The sequence below is a fragment of the Cebus imitator genome, unplaced genomic scaffold (assembly GCF_001604975.1).
Source record: "Cebus imitator isolate Cc_AM_T3 unplaced genomic scaffold, Cebus_imitator-1.0 Scaffold160, whole genome shotgun sequence".
NCBI classification, from domain to species: Eukaryota; Metazoa; Chordata; class Mammalia; order Primates; family Cebidae; genus Cebus; species Cebus imitator.
Window position 1 is genome coordinate 3,976,413 of NW_016107475.1, and position 27,037 is coordinate 4,003,449.

The following is a 27,037-nucleotide window of genomic DNA, read 5'->3' on the forward strand; positions in this document are numbered from 1 at the left end:
TAATTTTTTGTATTTTTAGTAGAGACGGGGTTTCACCATGTTGACCAGGATGGTCTCGATCTCTTGACCTCGTGATCCACCCGCCTCGGCCTCCCAAAGTGCTGGGATTACAGGCGTTATCCACCGCGCCTGGCACACCCACTTTTTTTAACAGAGAGAATTTCATATAAAGAATTGACAACCAGATGTTAGAGAACTGAAAAGGTGAAACGGGGGCTAGGTAGTGTCACAGAAGCAATAGCCACAGGAAGCAGCAACCATCACTAGGGTTGGAGAAACCAGACAGATTGGGGTTACTAGAATTTAGAAGCTTGGAGGAGTGATTCCACAAAGGTAGGACTTGGATCTCGAAAGAGAGACTTGTACTGGTATCTCTGAGGGGGCATGATAAGGCTGGCTCTGGGAGTCTGGGAAAAAAAAGGAAAGTAGAAATTCTACTGCAATTAGAACCAACGAATTGCCCTTTCCAGGCTGAAGTACTCTTTTGAACGCCGGCAGAAATAGGGAGCAAATTAGAAAGAACAGGCAAGATTCTTTTTCTCTCCCAGTCCTTCCTCTAATTCCCTTTATTGGTAAGCCCCACCTTTTAAGGCAGATATATGATTTGCAGAGCCCAATTCTAGTGCTACAAAGCCAAGTTGAGAAGAGTGAAGGTAAGGCTAAGAAACAAAACTTTTCAATAACCAGCCCGATCAACAGTTGGCAGCAACGAGGAGCTTGCCTAAGGTGGGAGGCTGGTGTACAGGCTTGGTGGGAGATAAAGCTATAGAGCTTGGCTGGGACAGGTGTGAACAACTTAGAATGTTGGGAAGAGCCATTTAGACTTGGATTTAATGAGGGACTTATAGACTAGGAGGAAAGGTGGGATTCTGAGTCGTGATTGTATTTTCGGTTCTCTTGACAAAGCCATTTTTCTGTTTAAATGATTAGATGGATAAACAGATGTTAGTTTTAAGAGGATGGATCTTTCCTAGGAGTCAATAGAAGGAGGCAGTAACAAGTTGTCTTGAAGCATGCAAAGAAGGCTTTTATAGTAGAAAGCCATAGCCAGAATTTACAAGGCAGAGTTTAACAACCACCTCCCATTATTCTACACATTGACATGTACACTTTGCCACTAGTCTATTGGCTTCCAAAGGGAAAAACTATGTCACATTTCACCTTTGTATCTGCCTGGCTCAGAAGATTGTCTGAAACATGAAAAGTTCTAAATAAGTGTTAAGTAGTTCTACTTATGTAATATTTTGTGAAACATAAAAATCTCTACAACAGAGACCATGCTGTGTATCCATATAAGAATCAGTCTCACTTTAGCTAATGTGAATTTATCATTGGCAGCATAAATAGATTGGATGCGATGCCATATACTAATCAAAATGTGGCAGGCTTCACAAAAGTGTCTTGAATTAATTATCTTTTGCTGTTTATCAAACAATCCTCGACTCTCTGTGGTTTTAGAAATAAATAAGTATTTATTTTTCCTCATGTTACCTGTCAGAGGCTGTCAATACCTTAGCTCTGTGCTTCAGCTCTGATCCAGGTTGGTGGCCAGCTTTTGGTCTGCTCCACACTTATTAATTTTAGGACCTAAGATAAAGGAGAAGCCCCTGTTAGGAATAAAAACCCATTCTCATGACAGTGGACAGCCAGAATGAGCCAAATCAAACCACAAGGGCACAGGGACAAAAGTGTCTCAGAATTAGCACATGTCCCTCTTGTCAAAGCAAGTCATATTGTCAAATCACAGAGCAGGAAAGTTGATTTCTCTTACTGGGTGTAGGAAAGAATGAATGTTTGCACCCAATAATACCATCTACCAGACTGGCTAGGCTGTGCTGCCCAGTTGTTTGGTTAAACATTAGTGTAGGTGATGCTGTGAAGGTATTTTGTAGGTGTGATTCATATTTACGATAATTTGACTTTAAGATTACCCTGGTTAATGTGGGTGGGTATCATCCAATCAATGGAAAGTCTTAGAGCAAAAATTGAGGTTTCTTGGAGAATTCTGCCTCAAGATTGTAATATAGGAATCCTGCCTGAATTTCTAGCTTGCCAGCCTGCCTACAGATTTTGGACTGGCCAGTCCCTTCTCTCTCTCTCTCTCCTCCAAGGGTTCTGTTTCTCTGGAGAATCCTGATGGTTAGTTACTCTCTTCAGTTTTTTTTTGTTTGTTTGTTTGCCCAGTTGAAAGCAGAAATAAAGTATAATCAAGAATATTTCTCTTGTATTGGATTGCTTACCTTTAGAGAGTGAAATTTTAGTATTAATAGAGTCAAGGTTAGAGAAAATAGGCCAGATCCTGACCTAGGCTTACGTATCAAAGCAGAGCAGAGAACAGGGTAGTTAATAAATGGGTAAGCTCGGTGAAAAAGTCAGTAGTTCTGAGCTGCAATCTGCTAGTAGGAACATGCTACAAACCTAAAAACCAAATACCTGAAATTGTGAATACTATTCTGATTCACAATTGGTTTCCATCAAACCAAATTTGTATTTAATGATGTAATATTAGTGTGCCTTCTGATAATGACAGGTCAGAAGATCTGCCCTGTTCATCTCCTCTTGATACCTGACACTGTGAATGGCCTTTTGTTTATATATTCATTAATTTATTGCTTAATCAACTAATATTAATTGAGCATTGTTATGTGCAAGGCACCGTCCTAAGGCTGGAGATAGTACATAAAATGTACGCAGTCCCTGCCTTCATGGAGTTGACATTCTAGTGGAAGAGTTAGACATGTGACAATTGCATACATTATTAAGATGGCTGTGCCAGAGAGGTGTTTCAGGCAGAGGGAATGTACGGAAAGCACCTGAGGCAGAGCAAGATAGACTTTCTTCGAGGCACAGAAAGAAGGCAGGTGCAGCTGGAGTTCATAGAGCCGGAATTGGGGGATGAGGAGTGAGGATACAAGGCTGGCAGGAGCTTTGTCAGGCTCTGTGGACCGAGTATGGACTGTTGTCTATATCCCATGCAACCAGAAAGCCATTGATGGGTGTTAAGCAGGGGTGTAAAGTATTTGTTAAGGAGTGAATTTATTAGTGAGTAGGGGTTGTTTGAGTTACAGATATGGCAATTGTATTAAACAACACAGGGAGACTGCAACTTTTGATGATTCTACATAATTGTCTTAATTTTTGAGAAAATTGTCCAATATAATTTGTGTATTCATAGCATAGTGGAGATACATATTGTACCTATATCTATATAGATATTTATTTGTTGTTTTTGGCCTACTTTCTGTAAACAGAAAGTCTTATATGGGCAAAAACAGAGGTCAAATTTATGATTTAAAAAAATGAAGAACAGTACTGCTAATCGTAAATAAGGACCAATTATTAAAGAAACACAAGATTAAATTTTTAAGAAAATTTGATAATGAGGAAGAATTTTTTTTCCCAAAGCAATGATACAGATTTAATTATTGAAAATTAGTAATACAAGTAAGGAATCTTCTTTCCCCAGCCTTAGTGAGGTATAACTGACCAATAAAAATGATATATATTTAAGGTATACAATGAGATGTTTGGGTGTGCATATGCATTGTGAAATAATTACCACAATCTAACTAATTAACATATCCATCATCATGCAAGGATTCTTAAAAAACTTCTTCAAGGCTGTCAATTTTATTATAAATATTATAAGTCAACATAATGTCTATACACTGTTCATAATGGATGGTTGAATCACATACAGTTATAGCTAATCAAAAACCATTACAAATGTATTTACCCTCCTTAAACACTTTCATATTTCATTACAAATGGCCGATTGAACACTTCCACATCCATTACAGTATTATATTTCCATTCAATTTACTATTAAGATTTCTTGAACAGCAACTGTGTAATAGTAGCTATTGTGCATTATAAATATTTCATCACCTCTCTATGGTAATCCATTTCTCATTTGCTTGCCAAAAGTTGTAAAGTGCTTATTAAACATTGATAAATAATATTACAGCACATGATATGAAATATTGTCTTGTAAATCAGCTTATTGGTAAACCTTGATGTTGGTGATACTTTAATCAGTATTATTCAGTCTTCATAATTCATTATAAACAATGATTATTGCTATGTCATTGGATTGTGGAGAAATGGATCTTTCTTAGAGACAGTGCTACCAACTTGAGCAATTTTCTTATTATACAGAGTTAATTAGGTGTGTGCCTGTTGCCTGTGAGGGAGGGCAAGTAGGAGTAACAGTGCTCTTTTTCGTCTAGACATTTATTAGAATCATAGGGAATCTTCAGGCCTTGTGGTCAACTTTCACTATGCATTTTCTTTGAGTCTTATTTTTGACAAGTTGGATGTCATCCTGTTCAATATTTCCAAATTTAGTGGCTTAGACATTCTGCTATTATTTGAGAGAGACATTTAACCATTTGTGGTAGGTCAAAATCCTGGACAAGAAAAAAAATCTCTTGTATGTTATAGTTAATAGAATCACAGAATGTTATTTTGAAAGATAACTTTAAGAATCATTTAATCTGGTGATAGTAAATTTATGTGTCAATGTTCCCACTTCCCGCTTCCACTGCAGACATTGCTAATTGAACACAACACTCTTTCTGGCTGTATCTGGATTCAATTTGATGATTGAAACACAGTCCTCCAGGCTACCACTATTAGTTTACTATCAGTGGGATGTCAGGTGAAATCTATTTTTTGTCCCAGACCATGTCCAGCATCTCACTTTACAGGCAAGGAAGTGGAAGTTCACAGAAGTGAAATGACTTGGCCAAAGTCACTTCTGGTTAGAGACAGACATGAAGTCCTAGCCCTTGTCTCCCAACTCCAAAACTAGCATTCAGCCTATCATCCTTGATAAAGCTTTTCTTTCCTTCTATCTTTCCCTTCCATAGGCCTTTCCAAATGACAATCTTTGTTTCCTTATGCAAGTTCAATGATGGAAATCATTCTTAGTTTCCTGAATTACTTGAATTGTGTTGTCACTTTTGCCCCCATTTTTTTATTCTCAAACTTGGTGTTTTTCAGAGGAGGCTCTAGATGAAGCATGGATGTTTAGCAATACCTATAGTGGGAGAAATATTTCTTTGTGTATTAAATGCATATATACCTGACATAAAAGTATATAAGATGTCAATTTTATGTCACTACTTTTAATACTAAAGCCATTTAATTCCAAATTCAAATTCATTTCCTAATGGACAATTGAATGAAGGTTTTGCTTTAATTAGTGAAAATTTTTTAGGAAAGACAACCTTGATAATTGTTTTGTTTATTTACAAGAAAAGGGATGACAGGTAATATATAATTCCCTGAGAATTATAGGAAGAAAGATGCTACCTTAAGGAAGGAAGGAGTAATACTACTACTACTACTAATACTCTAATAATACTGATTAAAGTATCACCAACATCAAGGTTTACCAATAAGCTGATTTACAAGACAATATTTCATATCACGTGCTGTAATAGTATTTATCAATGTTTAATAAGCACTTTATAACTTTTGGAAAGCAAATGAGAAATGGGTTACCATAGAGAGGTGATGAAATATTTATAATGCACAATAGCTACTATTACACAGTTGCTGTTCAAGAAATCTTAATAGTAAATTGAATGGAAATACAAAAATTTAGGAAGAAAGATGCTACCTTATCTTTAGTGGAGGATAATGAAGGAACTACTCTGATTCATTTCAATAGATGCCCATTCTGGTACCAACATTATGGGTCCTGAGAACTGTAATGGGCCTCTTATTAAAAATCACATTGACCCTCTGTTGACTTTAATGACTTTTGTCTTTTGGAAATTGGTATTCTTCCTTTATTCCATATGGGACTCATTACCCTGAGGGAAAGGTAATAAGTACTCTTCCAGACATTCTTTGCTGTGAAGTCTTGTTAAATTCCAAGACTAATAGGAAATGAATTAAGCCAATAAAAAGATGCCTTAACACTTAAAAAACTGAAAAAAAGAGCTGAAAAGGCAATTGGCAATAACATAAAAGAATCACCTTAAACATTAGCTTCAGAGTTCATAATGATCTAGTTTTTTAAATATATAATCTGCTTGTCCTGATGATGTATGCATACTTCCACCTTATCTGTATTCTGTCCATGATTAACTATTTGGAATAACATTCATGGTAACTGGAAGCTGAGAGGTTGCTTGTCAGTTAGCACAAAGTGCTGGTAATTAACTTCCTAAAGCACCTCTACTGTTGGGTAAAAAATAGGCTCGATAAATTTATACCATGTCATGTGGTATGACAGAAGCTCATCCATCCTCTGATTTCAAACAAGGTGTTAGAAACAGGTTGAGTTTCTTGAGAAATATAACCCCAAATTGACATTTATATAAGACCAATTCATTTTAAAGCAGTGATGACTCACTTTGAAACGGATGTGTAGTAACAAACTTAGCAGGTATTTTGAGCTGACTAGGAGTGCAGATTCTTGTAATTTGACATTGTTTCCAGAAACTCTTGGGAAAGTGAAGGCTAAGTCACAGGAGGCCTAGGGACTTTCAGTTGCTATTTGTGGTTGCCTGCGGAGCACAGATGAAGGGGGAATGTCATTTCTGCAATTTGTAATGGATTGGTTGGCACAAACAGCATGAGAGGAATCTGAGGAAAATCAGAAAAAAGGGTTTCCTATCTTTTGAACTAAAAAGAAATAATTTGATGCCACCATGAGTTTTTTAAAGAAAAGTTAACAAAAGTAAACATAGAAAAATTTCACCTATATTTCCTCTAAGAATGATATAGCCTATTAAAATGAACAAGTAAAAATTAATGTTCTTCTTTAAAAAGTAGCCTTTACTGGTTCATATCTATGGATACTAAGGCTGTTTCTTCAATCATTGTATTTTTCTTGCTAAGCGTTCAGCATTGAGATTGCTTTGGACATGTCACATAACCTCCTCAATTATCTGTTTTTCTCATGTTTTAACTGGAGTCAATAATACCTGCCCTTCTTGTTCCGCAAGGCCAGTGCATCACATGACTCAAGATCTATAAAAGGAATTGGTGATCAGGGAAGAATGAGACAATTTTAAGGAGAAAGAGAGTTCCAGCTGAACCTTGTTTTTATCTGAGGAAGTGCAGTGAGTTTCTCTGTACATTTTTTTTCTAACCTATGTTCGTCAGATTCACTGCACTTGCTAAAATATTGCCTTGAAGAAGGGCTTAGCAATTATAAGATCTGAGACTCTAAATGATCCCATTGTCTATTTCAGATGGATTTCACATATTCCTCCTTGGCTATCTTTTTGTTATTTATGCTTCATTATAAACCATGTTTTAGATGAACCTACAAACACAGAAGAATCAATAATTCAATATCTTTGGTGAAGTGGGTAGGTTCATTTGTGGCAATGATGAAAGTGTTATGTATTAGGTATATTCCAGCTTTGAGATCAGTTATATATTTCAAGTTTGTAGTTATTACAAATAATAGAAGTCAGAAGGACAAAGGAAACCCCATCTCCAAATCTCAGCATTCCAAAATGCAATCTTGGTGACAACAGAGTTATTGTGGTAGAAGAAAGAGACCTGACTGATATTTTATACTCCTTCCTTTACTTATTGTTGAGTAGACATTGAGGACAGTGACAGCAACAGCAAGTAGCCCCCCTAGCAATATCTCATGTCCCTCGTCAAGGACATCCTAAGTGCCAGGAACAGTGCCAGGTGTTTACATGCATTTCACATTTGCTTTCCTAACATCCCTGTCAGACATTCCTACTCTATTTTACAGACTGGGCAGTGAGACTTGGAGAGGTGAAATATCTTACCAAAAGACACACAGCAGGCAAGTAGAGATGGCAGGATATGAAGCCAGATCAATCTGATTGCAAAATCCAAACAGTTTGAAGCTCTGCATTGCACAGTCCTGTCACCCTTCACCCCCAAAACTGTGTATGCCTTTTTAATTTGTATTTCAAGATACCAACTTCTTGTGTAGCTTCCTGAAATCTGAGTTCTCTGCATTGTTTCAGATTTATTTTTTTTTCCACAAAAAGAAAAGAAAGTAGGAAGGAAAGTAGGGAGAAAGAAAAGCTCACTTAGGTTAAGTCAGTTTTTGAGGGTTTTAGTTCTTATGTCTCAACAGAATGATATACTTCTGTTTTAAAAAATTATCTGTTCTTCTTCTGTAACCAATTTGTTAATCATGTTTTGGTGACTGACTTTTGGGCACATTTCCCAGAAACTTTAAGGCAACCCTTAATAAACACTAATAAGTCTGCATGCAGAAGCAGCCTATTATTATTCATGGACAGTATTACGTAGAATTAAACTTTTGGAAACTGCACCAAACACATTCAGCTAGACATGAAAGTAAGCTGAATTTCCATTTGGTTTGCTTCTTGCTGAGCCTTCAAATTATAAAGTGAAGCAAAGCCAAAAGATTAATACAATGAAAACAAAGATTGGGAAATTAAATGACACGATGCAATTTTCTGCCTCATCGGGCTGGCACCAATAATATGCAAAGGAAAGTCTGCTTAGTGTTGGTTAGCTGCTGTATAAATGCAGGACAATCAGTCTCCTTCTCGAGGGAGACTATTTTCTTGAATCATATAGCCATTGACTCTTCCAATTACCAGAGCCCCCACGCACAGTTCGCCTTTATCTATTTTTTTAACTTGCTTCTGTACTCTGCCAAGGTATTATGATTATCATTTACACAGGTACATTCTTTTACCTTATCTGAAATATTTTAGTGATAACTTCAGGGCATACATAAAAACCTGGAGCCTACTGCCACACTTACAATTAAATAATAATAATATTTTGAAAAATGGGTCTTTATGGGCAGTTGGAGGCCATAATGGACTATCGTTAAATAGCAACTATCAGAGGAGCGTTAGCTCACGGTTGATGTCTCACATTTGGAGCTCTGTTGACATGCCACTCATAATGTATCATTGCTGATCATTGTCAAGATTTGTTTTAAAGCGATCTGGGTAATAAGAAATGGCTCTAAGCCACCCCTAATGTTATTCAAAATTACTTTCATCACAGTTGTATTCAAAGGCTGTCGTGTTTATACTACCAAAATTCTCCAGACGATTCAGAAGTCCTCTGGAGAATTAAATTGTGCATTTACTTTCAAATATGCCTCTAACTCTGCCAGACAATATAAACCAGACAACACTAATTCATCTCCTGCAAAGTGTGATGCACACCATGTTTTATCTGAAGAAAGAAAATAAAGAACAGACAGCTGCAGGCCTCCAGCACCTTGGAGAGAGATTGTTCTCGCGGATATCACTTCTGGGTTATCTGCAGACAACAAACTTGAACCTAGAGAACCTCCGCCATGATCCAAGGCCTTCAATAGGCTTCTCGCTGATTTTTTCCAAAGGCAGATTCTTTCTAAAGGGAAACTGTGCGTGTGTGTGTGTGTGTGTGTGTGCGCACGCGTGTGTATGTGTGTGTGCATGTGCACATATTTGTTTTTATGCACTGTAGTAATGGCAAAATATGCAAAGGAAGTAGTATTTACTACAGTTGATAATCAACTCTCTGCTTGTTTGGTAGACTCTACTTAGGTATTCCACTCTGGAATTTTTAATAAAACCTCATTTTTAGAAATTAGTTTTAGACTTTTTTTCCCTTTGAATTTCTCAAGTGTCTCTGAAGATATTGATTTCAAATTTTCCATTTAAACAATCAAAATGCTTAAGAGATGTGTAAAGTTGTTTGAAATAATGACAAATGAAAACTAAAGCTGCCCTGTGGTCAAACATCCAGAAATGGAAAAGAAGCAATAGGGATGAATCATATGGACTAGAGCGGAGTGAAGAGAAAGGACTCTTATAGTTGCCAGATGTTTTTCCTGTTTCCTTTTAACTTTTTGCTGCCTTTTTAAGATATAAAAAGTTAGATACTGGAATTTTAGAATTATTAGCTTAAGATTCACTCAAGTTTTGTAAAAGAATGTGCTTTTTTTTTTTTTTTCTGGCTGCCTTCTAATTTGCATCTTGCTTACCTCCCAAATATGGTTGGGATGAAAATGGTCAAAGCCATCTGAATTTGAGACTCTGTGATGTAGCAGTTTTAAAACATGATAGCCAGCCTTGAAAATAATGAAGCTGAAATATTGCATTTCTCATCCTGGTCCTTCTCATTATTATTATTTTTTCTTCTTAATGGAAATAAACCACCTTTACCCTAGAAAAAGAATACTTCACATTTGTACAAAATTCTGAAGTGAATTTAGGACAGACATTATTTCACTTGAGAGAAATGCTCTGAAATGTGTAATCTCTCTTTTTGGGAACTTAATCGAGTGCACAGAGACTGAAGAATTTCTTTTTGGCTTATTATTAAAATGAAAGCTTCAGGTTTTCCTCGCTGCCTTTCTTGAGACAGGCATGGGGAAGTATATGGGTTCTGGAGTATGACGGCCCTGATTTGAATCTAGCCTCTACCACTTAGAGCTATTGGCCTTGGGTGAATTACTATCTGTACCTTGGTTTCTTCAGTTCTGAGATGGGGATGGTAACAGGACCTTTATCACAAAGTTGTTGTGAGTACAAATTGAGGTAATACACTTAAAGTGCTTAGAACAGTGTCTGTCTCTTTTTTCAGATATTTTTCATGGTCTGAATCTTCTTAAATAATAACATAGTTCAAGAAAAATAAAGGTTAATAAAAAGACGGTGACAAGCCCCTAATGATTAGTAACAGTTTCCTGGGCCGTAAATGCTTTTTTTGATTTTTCTTTATGCAATATTTCAGGGACTCCTGATGCTTTCATTACCTTGGTGGAAGAAAAAGAAGGAATGAAATGCAAAAGCATAATGGGCAAATTTTTAATAGAATGTCTTCCCAGATGAAGGAGCATTACAAGTGCTTCAGTCTTCAACATAATCTATGGTTGCTGAACTTAATAATAAAATGCATTTTGACTGCATCTACTTTTTTTGTTCATTTAAAGAGAAACATGATCCTTGGTATACCATCAAGGAAAAAAGTTTTATAAAATTTCAAGGGACTAAAATGCTTCTACAATGGTACAAATTTGTTAACATAAAAAGAATATAATTCCAAGAAGGGAAATAAAATAAGGAAATATTTTGAGAAGTTTCTTCACTTTCCAGAGATATCTAACTATGTCCTCTGGTTATTACTAAAAAGCTTTTGTATGGGACCAATGGTAGAAATTGCTATAATTTGTTTGATTCCAGCTGAATTTTTGCTAAATCAATTATTTCCAATGTGTCTAACTTGATATGGATGTCCTTATTCTCAGCCCTCATGAAACGTTTTTCTGTAATGTGTTGATTTTTCTGTTTCTATGACAATGATGAAATTATCAGGATTTTTTTCCCCTTGAAAATGTAAAACTATTGGCAGAACCTAAAAGCCCCAGGATTTATTTTTATTTAAATTAAAATATGTTTTGATGATGACTGTAAGTGACACTAGTAAAATCATCACTTGGCTTTTGGGTTATGAAAGCATACTTTGAACTGCAATTTCAGGGTGCCGGTGGTGGTTCAAAAAAGAACGCCTCCATTTTTACTTCATTCACACTCCGTTGAGTTACAGAAACAGGAGTTAATCCTGCAAGAGTAGTAATTTTCAAGTAAATAACACCGAGAACCCTGGTCAGACTATCCTAGACTTTTGCTTCAATCAGTCCATCAATTACTGAAGGGTTAAAGATGAACTTTGGAAAAGGAAGACGGGAGTTTTGGCAGCCACTTCCTCAAGCTTTTAGCATTCCTGCATGGCAGGTTGAGTCACACCCGTGTTTATTAAATGATGCATAATTCAGTGATAAATTGGCTTAGCTCTGCCTGTTACAAGTTGGTCCTGAGGTGTTACAGGGGTCAGCATAGAGGCACTGTGGCTGTTTCATGTCATTAGTTTTCTGTGAATTGCAACGTGTAGCTACTCTAACACATGTCTTTCATTAGTGGCCACAATGCATGCTTTGTATGTGAACATCCTTAGATGGTAAAAGCCAATTTAGAATGTTCTCACCTTCCTTTTATGCTGGTGGATTCCATCAGCCTCACATGTGTGTGAAGCTAAAGGCTTTTGTGATGGGGTCAGGTTCATTTCCCATTTGCATTGCATCCTGCCTGGCTGATCCAGGCTAGAAGCTCTTTAATGGGTGTTGAGCACTGAATAAGACCATAGTGTCAACTTGCCAAACTTCCTCCTCCGTGGAGTTCAGAAAGCTCTTATAATCCCACTTCCTTTATAAAGCTTTCTTTTGCTAAGTGGAAGACAGTGAATTATTTCCTTCCATTAACTCAGATATAAAACCCAGACTTTTGTTGTCTGTCAACACATACACCCTTTGACCGCCCCCCTACTGGCCCAAATACAACTAACAATGCAATTAGCTTTTGGTAAGATCTCTGTGTCTGCAAGTAGTTACCACATGTTAATATGTTTCTTTTGGTTTTGAGCAGACAGATCAGCAGTTACTGCAAAGCTGGAAGTTGTAAACTCATCTTGTAGAGCATCTACAGTAACAGTGAACATGTGTACATTTTATGAAATGATGAAGATCATGATTTCTGTGTCACTCGTTATCCACCTCTTCCTTAGACTTGTTTTCCCAGTTTAGATTAGATTTGTTTGGAAAGAGAGTAGTTTAGCTGAAATAGGGGAGTCTGTGAGAATATGGCTTTGAGTTGGACAAACAGGGGTTTTATACCTGGGCTCTATCCCTCCTTAACTGTGTGATAATCTCCTGTGATTATCTGAGTCTGTTTTCTCAGTCAGAAAATGGATATTATAATATTTCTCTCCTGGAGGAGTTGTAAGTGTTACATGAGATATTATACATAAATGTGCCGCCCAGGGAGATTCCTGACACACAGCTGGCACTCATTCATTCATTCATTTATTAAGTATTTTGAAGGCCATGTTTCAGGCACTGCTCTAAGCATGGAGGATAAGAGAGACAAAAAGAAAATTTTCATAGTGAGAGGAGAAAGATAATAAACATAGTAAATAGTGTATTATACTGTGTATTATTAGACAGTAAGTGCTATGCAGAAAAACAACATAGATATGGGATATGGCAGTTCTAAGGCCTTAGGGTGGTCAGGAAAGGCTTCTTTGGGCAAACAGCATTTGAGCAAAGACTGAGGGGTGAGTAAACTGTGTGGATATTGTGGGGAAGAGCATTCGAAAAAGAGGGAGCAGCCAATGGAAGAAGTGTCCATTGAGATTGGGGCAAGAGTGCAGGAGATGAGGGTAAAGATGTGACTTCACTTAGGACCTTTAGGACACTGTGAGGACATGAGCTTTTATTTGAAATGGAGAGTCACTGGAGAGTTCTGACCAAAGCAATAAGATGATTTGATTTTAGTGTCTTCAGTTGAGTCCTTCTGGAAACAGACTCTGAGATGTATCATTGCAGGCAGTAGATTTATTTTGGGAATGTTCTTAAGAGCAACACCTCTGAGGGAGTGAGAGCGCAGGATGGAGCCCAGGGAGAAGCTGAAATGGAATGCTGTGGCAACAGAGGCTTCCACTGATCCACAGGAAATCCTGGAAGCAGCAAGGCCCTTCAGAGTTGTCCCAAATTGAGGCAAAGGGATGGAGCTTTTGTATCATCACATTAACCAGTCATTGTTTACACTTCAGAAAAGGGCATAAACTTCAGGAGGCAGCTCCCTTTGAGTGAGGACAATTCCCAGAAGGGGATTCAAATGTAAGTCATTGGCAGCCAATGCTTTTGACTGCTGGGGTAGTGAGTGCCTCAGTTCTGGAAGGAGGAATCTGGGTGAGGCCCCACAGCATCAGGTTTTGTCAAGACCAGGCTGGCTGCTATGTTGAGAATATACTGTAGAGGGAAAGGGTGAAAAGAAGATGACCAGTTCATAGGCTATTGCAAAACTCCAGAAGAGAAGTGATAGTGGCTTGGACCAATGCGGTGGTGTGGTGATGAAGAGATACAAGATTCTGGGTACATTTTAAATGGGGTGCTGGCAGGATTTACTGATGGAATAGATGAAGGATATGAAAGTAAGAAAGGAGTCAAGGATAATTCCAAGGTTTTTGGCCTGAACAACTGTAAGGATAATGTTGCCATTAAGGGGTGTGGGGAAGACTGAGAGAAGTAGGCTTGGGACAGGGAATCAGGAGCTCAATTTTAGACATGTTGAGTCAGACTTGCCTATTAGATATCCACGTGGGTGTATTCAGTAGGCGTCTGGATAGATAAGTTTGATCTGGAGAGGTATTTTTGGAATCCTTGGCATATACATGGTATTTAAGACTATGAAACTGGATGAGATCACCAAATGCAGTGAATATATAAGAGACATTCTAGGAATGCTCTCTACCTAGATTCCTTTGGCTACCTTTATAATTAGTAATAAGTTACCACCTTCGGAAAAGAAGATCCTTCCCCAGCAAGCTATGGCAATCCACTTATGGAAAGATAGTGGTAGATAGAGTAATGGTCCTCCCCACCCCAAATATTCATGTCCTAATCCCCAGAACTTCTTTTTTTTTTTTTTTTGAGACAGGGTCTCACTTTGTCACCCAGGCTGGAGTGCAGTGGCATGATCTTGGCTAACTGCAGCCTTGACCTCCTGGGCTCAAGTATTCCAACTGCCTTGACCCACCAAGTAGCTGGGAGTATAGATGCACACCACCATGCCTGACTAACCTTTTTTTTTTTTTTTTTTGTAGTTTTTGTAGAGATGGGGTTTTGCCATGTTGTCTAGGCAGGCCTCAAACTGCTGAGCTCAAGTGATCCTCCTGGCCCAGACTCCCAAAGTGCTAGGATTACAGGTGTGAGCCACCATGCCTGGCTTTGAATATATCATTTTACTTGGCAAAAGGGGCTTTGCAGATGTGATTCAGGTAAGGATCTTGAGATAGGAAGATTATCCCGGATCATTACTGTAACCATAAGGTTTCTTAAAAAAGGAAGGCAAGAGGATCAGAGCCAGAGAAGGCAATGTGGTGGAAGGAGAAGTTAAAGTGATGTGCTTTGAAGATGGAAGAAAAACCCATGGATCAAGGAACGCAGGCAGTTTCTCTAGGCTGGAAAAGCCTAGAGCTTCCAGAAGGAGGGCAGCTCTTCTAACACCTTGATTTTAGATTATAAAACTAATTTCAGACTTCTGATCTCCAGAACTGTAAGATAATAAATTTGTGTTGTTTTAGTGTGATAATTTGTGATAGCATCCATTGGAAACTATTGAGCTAAATACAGTTGGCTTTTCCCTGTCTTGGCACAAAATTTGGAAACTAAATTTTGTGTTGGGGAATTAGGAATAGGTAACTGTTAGGGATCTAAAATATTGATGTTTGCTTGTAAATAAAAATTCCTTTCAAATGTGATATCTTTAGATCTATCTGTCTGTCTATCTATCTATCTATCTATCTAATCTATCTCCCTCCCTCCCTCCATCCCTCCCTCCCTCCCTGCCTACTTACCTACCTGTCTATCCTTCTATCTATTATCTATCTTCATCCATCCATCCATCCACCCACCCACCCATCCATCCATCCATCCATCCATCCACCCATCCATCCATCCACCCACCCACCCAGCTATTCATCTTTATGTCTGATAAATTAAAAAAAAACTTAAATAATTGATACAAATTGCCCAGTTCTTTACGATAGTATTACCACTTTGTGAATGTAAGACTTACAACATACTGGCTAAAGATCACTACTTCCTTTTTAAATACGTAAGATCTACAAACAGAGAGAAAATTTAGTAAGTTACTTTGTGTTTCCATTAGGTGTGCTTTATGATTTATATACAAAATCTACATTTGTGTATGGGTCTTCTCTGAAAGGTATCTAGTCAACCTGTGTTGCCAACATTAATGATGCCAAAAGTATAATACAAAATTCACAAAAATGATTTTGCTTTGCATTTTAGTTTAAGTTAGATTTAATTCTATCGTTGGGTTTTTGAAAAGTTTTTTAAAAAAACTTGTATTGGCAATTGCATTTGTTTGCCTTCTAAGAGACTTGGAATTTTTATCTTCCAATTATTCTGAATATGAGACTCAGGGGAGCAAGTGGTTACGAGCATACGTTTTGGAATCAAGTAATACTAATTTTAATGCATAAGTTTGGCCATGCACTAGCTTGGGCAAGTTATTTCTCTGCTCTGAGGCTCAGTTTCCATGTCCATAAAATGGAAATAATAATTTCCTTCTTATAGGAGTGTTCCTTATGGGTCAAGTAAGGGAGTGTATGTAAGCCCAGTGCTTGGAACACAGTAAGTACTTAAGAAGTGGTGGCTTTAATGATAGTTATTCTTCTTCTTCTATAGTAGCTGAATTAGGAACAGAAGCCTCAAAATCTGAGTATTTTCCTAGTTTATGCCCCTGTGCTCTTTTTAGTAATCCATGTATCAGGCTATTGGCATTCTACTGCCCAACAATTTATAGGCTGGTTAACCCTGGTGGCTGGACACTTCCAGCAGCATCACATTGTCATACATGTCACAGACAGTGCAGGGAAAGAAGAGTTCACTGCCTCCAGAGGCACATTATTCACCTGCTCCTCTACCATACAATTTGCTACATCTCTGAAGGATCCCTTGGTTATATTTTTATTTTATAGCACCCTGCATTCACCATTTTGCAAAATAATGATGCTCTTCTTATCAGCTCATCTTCTGCCAGTCGGTAATTTATCTGAATGGGTTCTTTCAGCATCAGTATATACAGTACAGGTGTAGGTGACGCATTGGCTGTAATAACAGTGAGCCACTGTGCAGCAGACAGGATTTAAAGTACCCATTGCTTACACCAGTGAAATGGATGCTAAGCAGAGTTTGCTATTTTCTAGAAGGGAAAACATCTGGAACTAGGTACAAATGGTTCCCGGAAGAAAACACCTTTGAATGCTGGTGCTCATTTGGAAGTCTGGCTGGTATCCATATTTAAGCCTGTGCTCTGTTTATATCTTTTATGCTTTCACAGAAAGGCAGCTTGGTATCCTATAATCAGTTGTGCTTAGTAACTTTAGGGGGGAAAATACCCTAGTCTTGTAACTCTTTTCTACCATTATCTTTTTCCCCCCCATACTGTGAACAGATACTACTATCAAGACTGCTTCAAGGAAAGGTTTAATTTTTATCCTACCCCCATCTTTCCATCCCCTTTTCAAGTTAAAATGATTTTAAAAGTCCTTTAGGAAGATGCTGAACACTTAACGATCACCCTTATGTCCGTTGTCTAGGAGTTAGTTTAAAGCAAATATTTTATAAAGCTCTACTTTCCACTGTCTTTGGATGGGAGGGCAATGGAAATTGTAGGGAGAGAAGGAAACCATGTTGTTGAGGTTGGGGGAAGCTTGTCACTGCCCGAATTTCTGTATTTCCTCTCTTCCGTGGATGGTTTGAAAACCTCTGTTGTAGATGATAAATTGAACTTTGTTTGCTGCGTCTACATTTCCCCCCTACCTTTTATGTCTGCTTACTGTTAGCATGGAAAAAGTGAATGTATTAAAAAATGAATTTTAATTGAAAAGAAGTGAATTTGAAGCTTCCATCTAAGCCTAAAATATTTGAACTCCTTGTGTCAACTTTGATGTCATTGGAGGCCATGCTGATCACTGTCATAGTTGATGAAAGTCATTTGGCTTCCAAATATTTCTACATAGGAACATTTTAGCAAAACTTTATGCATAAAATTTAAATTATCCTTTAACCAATTCCAATGATTAATTTTATCCTTACAGTGTTCTCAGTCCCCATCCCCCTTCCCACCCCCATTCCTGTCTTTCTGCCAGGTTTCCTAACATAGATACTCAAGAACAGCCAATCAAATATGTTCCTTGGATCTTGGTTTTTCTCAAGGAATTGATCTGTTCTTCTGTCTCACACCCTCTATGGCTACCTTTTGTTCTTCTTTGAGTCCGTAATCATGTTGAATAAAGCAGTAGATTCACAAATTGTGATTGTGAGAGTTAAGGAACAATGTCTCACTGTTAAGGCAAAGGGTAATGACTCAAAGCATTTGCCAGTGTTTGTTAGGAGTTACATGACAGCAAGCGTGCATGTGGTGGGTTGCAGTGTAACAGCAGGGAGTAATGAAGCTGAGTTTCCCATGGCACAAAACATTACGGCTGTATTTGCCACTGAATGGGTAGTTTCCTATACTCTAAGGAGACTGTGACTTCCTTCCAAAGACCTACATATGTGATTCTCGTGGTGAAAAGGAATTTCCCAGAAATGGGTGTCTAAGGAAATGATGATTATTCCTTTATGCTGCAGAGACTTGGGTGAATATTCAGCAGGCTTTTTACAAAATTCATAACCTGTGAGAAAAAAACTTTTAAGGCAGCTTTTGTTCAGTTGTGAATATAATGATGCCTTCAACTAGCAATTGAGGTATAAATAATTCACTTTTGAACATTTTGTAATTAGTTGAGACATAAATACTGGATCAAGGATTTCAATGATACAGTTTCCACTGGGCTTCATGCTTTGTATTGCTATTTTCCCTCTGATGCAATTAAAGCACTCCTAAATATACTCAAACATATGTGTGGGTATAAACACAAATGCTCACATAAGTAGGAGTATCATGTACTATGTCCAACCTCAAAAAGGCTAAAAATTTAATAAATAGGTCAATCCTGTCATGAATTCTGTTTCCTGATGAGATAAACAATGACTCTTAATTAGAGGCTAAAATTATTAATTAAGATAATTCTGCAGTAATTATCTCAGTTGTCTGCTCCACTGGATTTTAATGAAAAAGATTGATTAGGTATAAAACTAGTAGCATAATTAAACATTCAGAGTTGCACTGGCCACTGAGGTGAGAGTAATGTGATTAAACCCTAACATACATTCCTTAACAAAGTATTTTAGACAGTCAAATCTGGTGCAGTGTCTGTAAGCTTCATTTTTATGAGTAGCTTCAACATCTTAAGATAAAAAAACAGATTTAGCCACAACTGGTTTATTTATGCAAAAATATTTATTGAGCACTTACTATGCACTGAAGTGATGTGGTGTTGTAAAGCTTGATCTTTGGAATTAGATACATTTACTCAATGTCTCAGTTCTTTTATTTAGAAGACTTGGGATGTTGGAAAGGCCCTATAAGCTCTGGGCACAATAGTTGTACCATCTGTAAAAGGAGATAATTAATATTTTATGTAGCTGTTGAGTTTGTAAATGAGTCAGCACATGTTCCTACTACAGTTTTGGTACTGGGTAGATGCTCTATAAATTGGGGCTATTAGTACTATTTCCTTTATTTTAAAAAAAGTTCTATAATTTCTTTTAATCAGTCATAGTAAATATGGTCTGCAGATTCCTAGCAGTTTATAGAAAATTTAAGCAGAGGCAAAAATAATGTTGATAGGTGATGTTGGGGACTTAAAAGCATGATGATATTAATTTTCTTTGCAACAGTAATAAACAGATGTTGGAAGCTCAACAAGTTAATATTTTCAAAATTTGGAGGACATTCTCTCTTTTTTGCCTTAGTAAGTCACCTGGAAATGCAGGAAAACTGGCTTCTGGAATTGTTTCATTTTCTTATTTGCTTTAGAATGCAGGGTTTAATGAACAAATTGCTGCGTTTGCAAAGATCAATTCACATTATCTCAACTAGTCTCTGTTGGCTGGGGATACTTTGTTTGCCAGGAAGTAGGAATGAGTGAAGAATGTGTGTACAGTGTTGGACAGAATAATCCAACCTAGCTTTGTAGACATATCCTCACCTTATAATCCTGGTCTCCTTGGCCCTGTGCTGTAACTATCTGAGTTAACCACCTACAGACAGAACAAACATAATGTGACTAGGCATGAGTGAAGAGGAAATTCAGAATAACTGAGGTAGTTAGAAGTTAATCACCAAGTACTTCATAGAGCACAGGGGGAGTTGCAGGCAATTTGGACCAGGAGGTGGTAAAATTTCTGTGCCAATGAAGTTCTAAGGCATCCTTGAATATTAAGGTTATGAGCAGTGCATTTATAGCCAGACCATCAAATCCAGTCTAGACCTGGATTCAAAACTTAGATCTTTGATATACTAATAGTATAATCTTGTGCAAGATAGTTGTCCTTTCTGAGACTTTCTTATCAAATGTAATAATTGATGTAAAAATAACAAATCATGCAAAACATGATTCATTCATTCCCATATTTGTCAGTTTATTGACTACCAGATATATATGTAAAACAGTGACCAGCAATGAAAATTCAAGCATAAATGAGACACACCCATGCTGTTAAGGAGCTTTCAGTTGACTATGTATAATTCAACAAAAAATTATCACGTGGAGTGGTAACTACTTGGCCTAACAAGTAGTTAGACCTACTATAGATAGATTTGGGAGAGAGTGAAGAGCTGTCACTGGAAAGACTTGTTTATAAATGGACAGTTAATTATAAATCTGATGAGTTGTATAAGTCTAGACAAGAGGATGGGGAAGATTTTTCTCCTTGGCCACCTGGGCCACCCAGTTCATGGTGCACAGTAAGCTCCACCTGACTTTCATGTTGATTCCACTAAACTTGATCCTGAGGCTACCACCTGTATATGTGGGGACTCCTTATGCCACTAGAGGAATATATAAAAATGAGGACTGTGTTTTCGGCCAGTTTATTCATCTAATTAAGGAGAAATTATACTTCCTGCTTTTTGTAAAAATAAACAAGTACCAGAATCTTAAATAAACATTTTCCAGTAGAATTGCTGTGGCCAGCTCATTAATATTCTTTCACAATTGTATTTTCAGAGTGCTGATGGTGGTTAGATTGTTTGGTCTAAAGGTTACATAATGACAAAAACAGGTGTGGATTATTTCATAAGAAACTTAGTGGAGGAATAGATATCACCTAGAGACTGAGGTTTTTAAGACTGGCAGTCAGCTTCTGAAGCAACTTGGCCAATGTATCGTTGCTAAACTTGACATTAAGTTGCTATCTTCTTGGGGAACATTTGAGACTGTACATATGGCGGTTGAATTATATTAAGGGTAGGACTATTTTAACCTTTGGAAACAAGATGGTTGCTTGTGTCAAGCACATTGCATGTGCAACACAAAGGAAATCAGGCCGTGAGCCAGGAGAGTCCACGAGGAGGTTCTCTTATGAGGTGGACAAGTCAATTGCCATGACCTCTGTTATGGCAAAGACAAGGAAGCTCAGCTTAGCCTTTTTCTTGGGTGGGCATCTGGACACAGGTTCCTGCTGCCCATTCCATTCTTTTCTTCCATTTTCTGGTATTTTGTTTTGAAGAAAGACCATGCTATATACTCATTCCACCTACAAGGTTATTAGCTAATGCTGTCTGCAGAGCAGAATAGCGGTAGTCAGTAATGTTACTATCCTTTAAAAAAATTATTTTATTTTTATTTTTTTAAGAGCCAGAGTCTTGCTCTGTCATCCAGGCTGGAGTGCAATGGTGCAATCCTAGCTCACTATAGTCTTGAACTCCTGGGCTCAAGAGATCCTCTTGCCTCAGCCTCCCTGGTAGCTAGGGCTACAGGTATGCTCATCCACACCCAGCTATTTTTTTGTTTTTTTGTAGACACAGGGTCTCACTATGTTGCCTAAATTCAAGCAATCCTTCCACCTTGGCCTCCCAAAGTACTGAGATTTCCTGTGTGGGCCACCATGCCCAACTGTTACTATTTTATATGAACTTTTTTGGAGTAGGTGTTGGCTCATTATTTCAATATTTGAAATATAGGATAAGTAATTTAGGAAAACTACTTGAGATGGAAGGATCCCAACATTAGAAGATTCTCAATAATTTATCAGTTTTGAACTCTATTACTATTTGTTATGTTGTGGAAAAAAAGATGGTTCATAACCTGGTGATTTCTGCTGACAAAATTTTTTAAATAAACATTTCATACCACTTATTTTGCAAAAACAGAATATTCCAGCTTGTGGCACTCAGCAGTTAATTACTGATACTCCTCTCATTTGTATCAGCAAATGGGATAACAGATGGGAAGTGAGTGACTGTTTTATATTAGTGCCTAATTAGAATGGAGTTTTTATTTATTAATATAAAAGATTACTAATGTGTAATTATAAATTACAGACACATGAATCTTTTATTAGTGTGCAGAACTGAGGTGTTATTTATAAAAAGGTATCTGTTTTTAATATAACTCTCATAATAATGTTACTGTTTTGCAACTGGTTGGAATGTGTCTTTATTTCCTGCTAGTCTATGAGTTCTCTGAGGCAAGAATAGACATAGTAGAGATCCAGTAATTGCACAGAAATGAATTGCTTTAAGTTATAATGATGTGCTTGTCATCACAGAATCACACTTAGAAGTCTAAGAATTTCTATTTAAATTCCTCACTTAGTTTGTAGCCAGTCTGTTGTTACCTGGGTGGTGGAATAATATGGCATATGAACTTACGTTTTTTTCATATATGACTATGTATGTTTTTTTCTTTTCCTTCAAAATTTTAGCATTAAATATACTTTAATTGGTAATATGCTTAACTTAAATATATTTTATTTCTAATAGTCTCTCGATCTAAATTTATAGGTTTCAAGAATTTTGAATGTTTCATGATCCATGGTTGCAGTGAACACTATTCATAGCCAGTATACTTTTAAAAATGTGATTATACTAAATATGTGAACTTTAATGGCCTGCTGTGTACAGCTGCTTAAAGGAGTGGCTTTTGAGTGAAGTTAATGTGTATTTACCTTCTTTCCCTGATTATTGTTTTCTCCCATCAATCTAGTCTGTAACCCAGTGAAGACTGTGTCTGGCTTTTGTTACAAAAATATGTACAATTGGTGAAAAAATTCAGCTATAGCTTGGAATCATGGATGGATATACACACACACACACACATGCACATGCACACACCCACATACACCAACACACACAGGCTTGTGGAAAACTAAAGGCTTCAGGCAAATTAAAGTTTGAAAACATAAATTATAAGCTAAGCTGGTCTCTACATGCAGTGGAGAAAGTTCTGTAAGGATGGCTATAATATTTGGAAGAAACCATTGCTTAGATCTTTCTATCCATAGAAATATGATACATTTAGGAAAATAATAAAATACCTCAGAGACAATCTATATTTTCCTTACTATATAAACAAAAGCAGAAATTGGGTGAGATTTTTTTCAGTATGACCTTAGATGCATATAGATTTTATGACTCAGTAGGTAGTGTTTATATGTCTGTTCTAAAGGTTTTTAAAAATTCAGCTGATGATTATTGTCTTCATTAAACAAGCATGTTGGATAAAAATCAAGTTCTTGGGTTGGGTGTGGTAGCTCATGCCTTTAGTCCTAGCACTTTGGGAGGCCAAAGTGGGAGGATCACTTGAGGCCAGGAGTTTGAGATAAGCCTGGGTAACATTGGGAGATCCAGTCTCTACAAAAAGTAGGTAAGTCAGCTGGGTGTGGTAAAAGTCAGCTGCCCATCTGTAGTCCCAGCTACTATGGAGGCTGAGGTAGGAGATAGCTTGAGGCTGGAAAGTCAAGGCTTAGTGAGGTGTGCTTGTACTACTGCACTTCTGCCTGGGTGACAGAACAAGGCCTGTCTTGAAAAAAAAAATCAAGCTGTCTTTAAAAAGCAATCTTACTGTAAATGTTAGGATAAAAATTACTACTAAACCCAGAAAACCAAACCAAATGAAACCAACTTTCTTATTGGTGAAAAGAGTATATGTTTTATTTCTTATGCTAGCAATTACTGAAGGTCTTGAAAATAAAACAATAAATATATAAATAAAATTGTAATACTTTGCAAACATCAAGAGACATTGTTCCACGTTTTCATAAATAATTTTAATATGATCTTCAGTAAGCTATAGAGGTACATTGAAATGACATGCTTCCCAACAGCCGCTTGTGAGGTTTAAATGATTCTAGGATTGTCAGGGAGTATTGCCAGGAAGTGAGTATGCTGAAAGTACTTCCATGTTGATAGCTCAGGAATGACTTTGACCTAATTTTAGCTGGTTTCTCTTCAGGAATAAATCAAAAAGATCTTGGTATAGAATGAAACCCATTATCTTTGGGATTTAAAGAAGAAATTATAATAACTAGGATTAGGGTTAATCTACGATCATTATAGTAATTACACCAATGAAACAAAATTCAGAGTGCAAGATATCATTCCCTTTATCCTGCCAGGTTTCACAGCTGCTAGCCCTTCAGGTCCACCCATTGTGAAAATAACTCAGAGAGAAAGAAGTAATGATTGACCTAGAACTCAAATTCTTACTAAATCACTATTCAGAAGTAAGCAACTACCACCTAGGAAAGTCATCACCTTTTGAGTTCCAAAACTACTAACCACATGGATCCTGAGAAAATGGTACAACGGCAATACCATGAGACACATTACCCAGTGATGAAAACGTTTGATTATTTCATTCAGCAACTATTTAATGAGTGTACTTTGTTCCACTCATTGCTCTTGGGGCTGGGTTATGTAACAGTGTGAACCCGATAGCTCAGGTCCTGGCCCTCATGGAGCACACAGTCTTGCTGGGGGAGAAATCAATAATAAAAATCAATGATAATATCTTCAGAAGAGCACTGAAGCAGCACCTAATCTAGAATACAAAAGGAGTTCTGAAAGAAGTGTACTATGTGTGAATATCACACGTGGCAGTCACTATCATTAGAACTGATTCTATGTTGGCTGGGTAGAGGCAATTCACTAGACATACAGAAACAGGTGTGGAAGGAAGAAGGGGAAGTAAAAATTTAAAAATCTTGCATAAAAACTAGCCTGTGAACAAAAATTATAAAATTCATTTACAAAATCTGATGCTAAGGAAGAAAGCCAAAATAAAGATGAACATAAACCAAACATTACGAATGTGAACTCCTTCTGATTAATTTTAGAGAAGTCTGAGAAAGACTGAAATAATTGTTAAAAAACAGAAAGTGTGAGATGAGAAAAGAGAGGAATAAAATAATGCACTGGTAGATAAAAATGATCCAACAAAATAGGATGGAAATAAGAATTTAGTCAATGAAACAAAAATACAATGTATTGGACATACTCTAGAATGAACATAGTCAAAAAGAATAGTAGACTTGAAGAGGACTGAACGACATCCACTATTCAGTATAGACAAAGAAAATATATGGGAAAGGAATTAAGAAACATGAAAGATAAGTTGAGATGCTCCCATATTCAGTGACTATGAGTTTCTGAGAGGGCGAGTATGTTAGAGAACTGATAAGTAAGAGATAATTGTTAGTACCATTTCTAGAGTATTAGATTATCATTCACAGATTAGAAGAATACTCTTGAGTATGAAACTATATAAATAAAAATAAATTCACCTTTTGACATAAGGAACTACGTTATTAAGAATAAAGGATACTCTTCAAAGCTATCAGAGAAAATGTACAAATCATCTAAAAATTAACAACTATTAGACAAACAGCAGCCTTTTACTCCAAGACAATTGATGCCCGGGAGAATGCAATAATATCTTACAAGTGCTGAGGGAAGGTATAAGTATACTTAGAGTTCTATACACAAAAATCATGCAAGAATGAGGGCAAGGTAAAGAGAATTTGAGATGCATAGAAGGCAAGAGAAATTTATCATTCATAGTTCCTAAAATTTTTTTCTTTGGCAAGAAAAAAGGTGAATGCAGATGGACAATATAGAGCACGAGAAACAGCAGTGAACACAGCAATTAATAAAATATGTTGACATATGTAATTATTGATTACAAAAAAAATGCTTCCTTTGTTTAAAAGATAAGTGAAGCTCTCTATAAAAATAACCATATGTGGAGCTGTTCCAGGGTTCAAAATGTGTTTTGCCATTGTTTTAATTATAAATAGAATCGATGTACTAAATAATCCTAGATTGTGTTAGAAAACTTTTTGGTTAAGTTTCAATCTTAATATGCTGGAAGAAATCACCAAAATAATAGCAATATAACTTACAGCTTTTAAATTAACAGAAGGAATAATCAATCCAACAATAGGCAGGGCAGTGAGGAAAGGACCATTAAATAAATAAAAAGAAAGCACAAGATCAGATGGTGAAAATAAGTCCAAATATACCAGTAATGCCATAATCTTAGTAAACATACATTGATTAAACTCTCACTTGTTAGAAGATGTGTTATCAAGTTGGTACAAAATTCATTTAGCTTTACCCTGCATCTAAGAGAAATTCTAAAACCAAATGACACTGAAAGTTTGAAATTCTAGGGATGCCAAAAGATCTAATGTGCAAATACAAATTAAAGAAAGTTGGGGTCTTCAAATGAAATACAACTAAAAGTTTAAAAAAGTATGAAGGGATACTCTGTAAAATAATTTTAAAAAGAAATTATCTACCAAGATGTCACAACAATCAATAAATATGTATATATATAACAGAATACTCTCAAAAATATATAAAGCAAGAACTGAAAGGAATAATCAACAAATCCTCATTCATAACAAAACTGATAAAAAATATAAAAACAAGATCAAGAAATAAGAAACATTAAAAAGTAAAATTAATTCCATCTCTAACTCTCTATATGCATATGCTATATGTAGATATATATGTATCTCTATATATCCATCTATATATCTATATTTCATCTCCAATAATAGAGAATATATATTTTTCTATTTCTTTTACCACAAGTCAGTTAAAAAAAAGCTAGTTGAAAAATTGCCATGTATTTGGAAATATTAAAGTGTATTTCCAAATTACTTATGGGTTAAGAAAGAAAACATAAATGGGGAGAAATGCCAGATATAGTATGCACCTAAAGTAAAATAAAAATAAAATAAAATAAAAAATAATAAAAAATAAAAGCCATACAAAAATAAAAGTACCATATATAAAAACCTGTGAAAGGCAATGAAGGCAGTATTTGAGGTAACTTTATTAAAAAGAAAAAATTGTGAAAATAAATGATTCATGTTTCATTTTGGAAACTGGAAGAATATAAACAGAATAAATTAAGATTGAAAATGGCCGGGCGCGGTGGCTCACGCCTGTAATCCCAGCACTTTGGGAGGCCGAGGCGGGTGGATCATGAGGTCAAGAGATCGAGACCATCCTGGTCAACATAGTGAAACCCCGTCTCTACTAAAAATACAAAAAAAATCAGC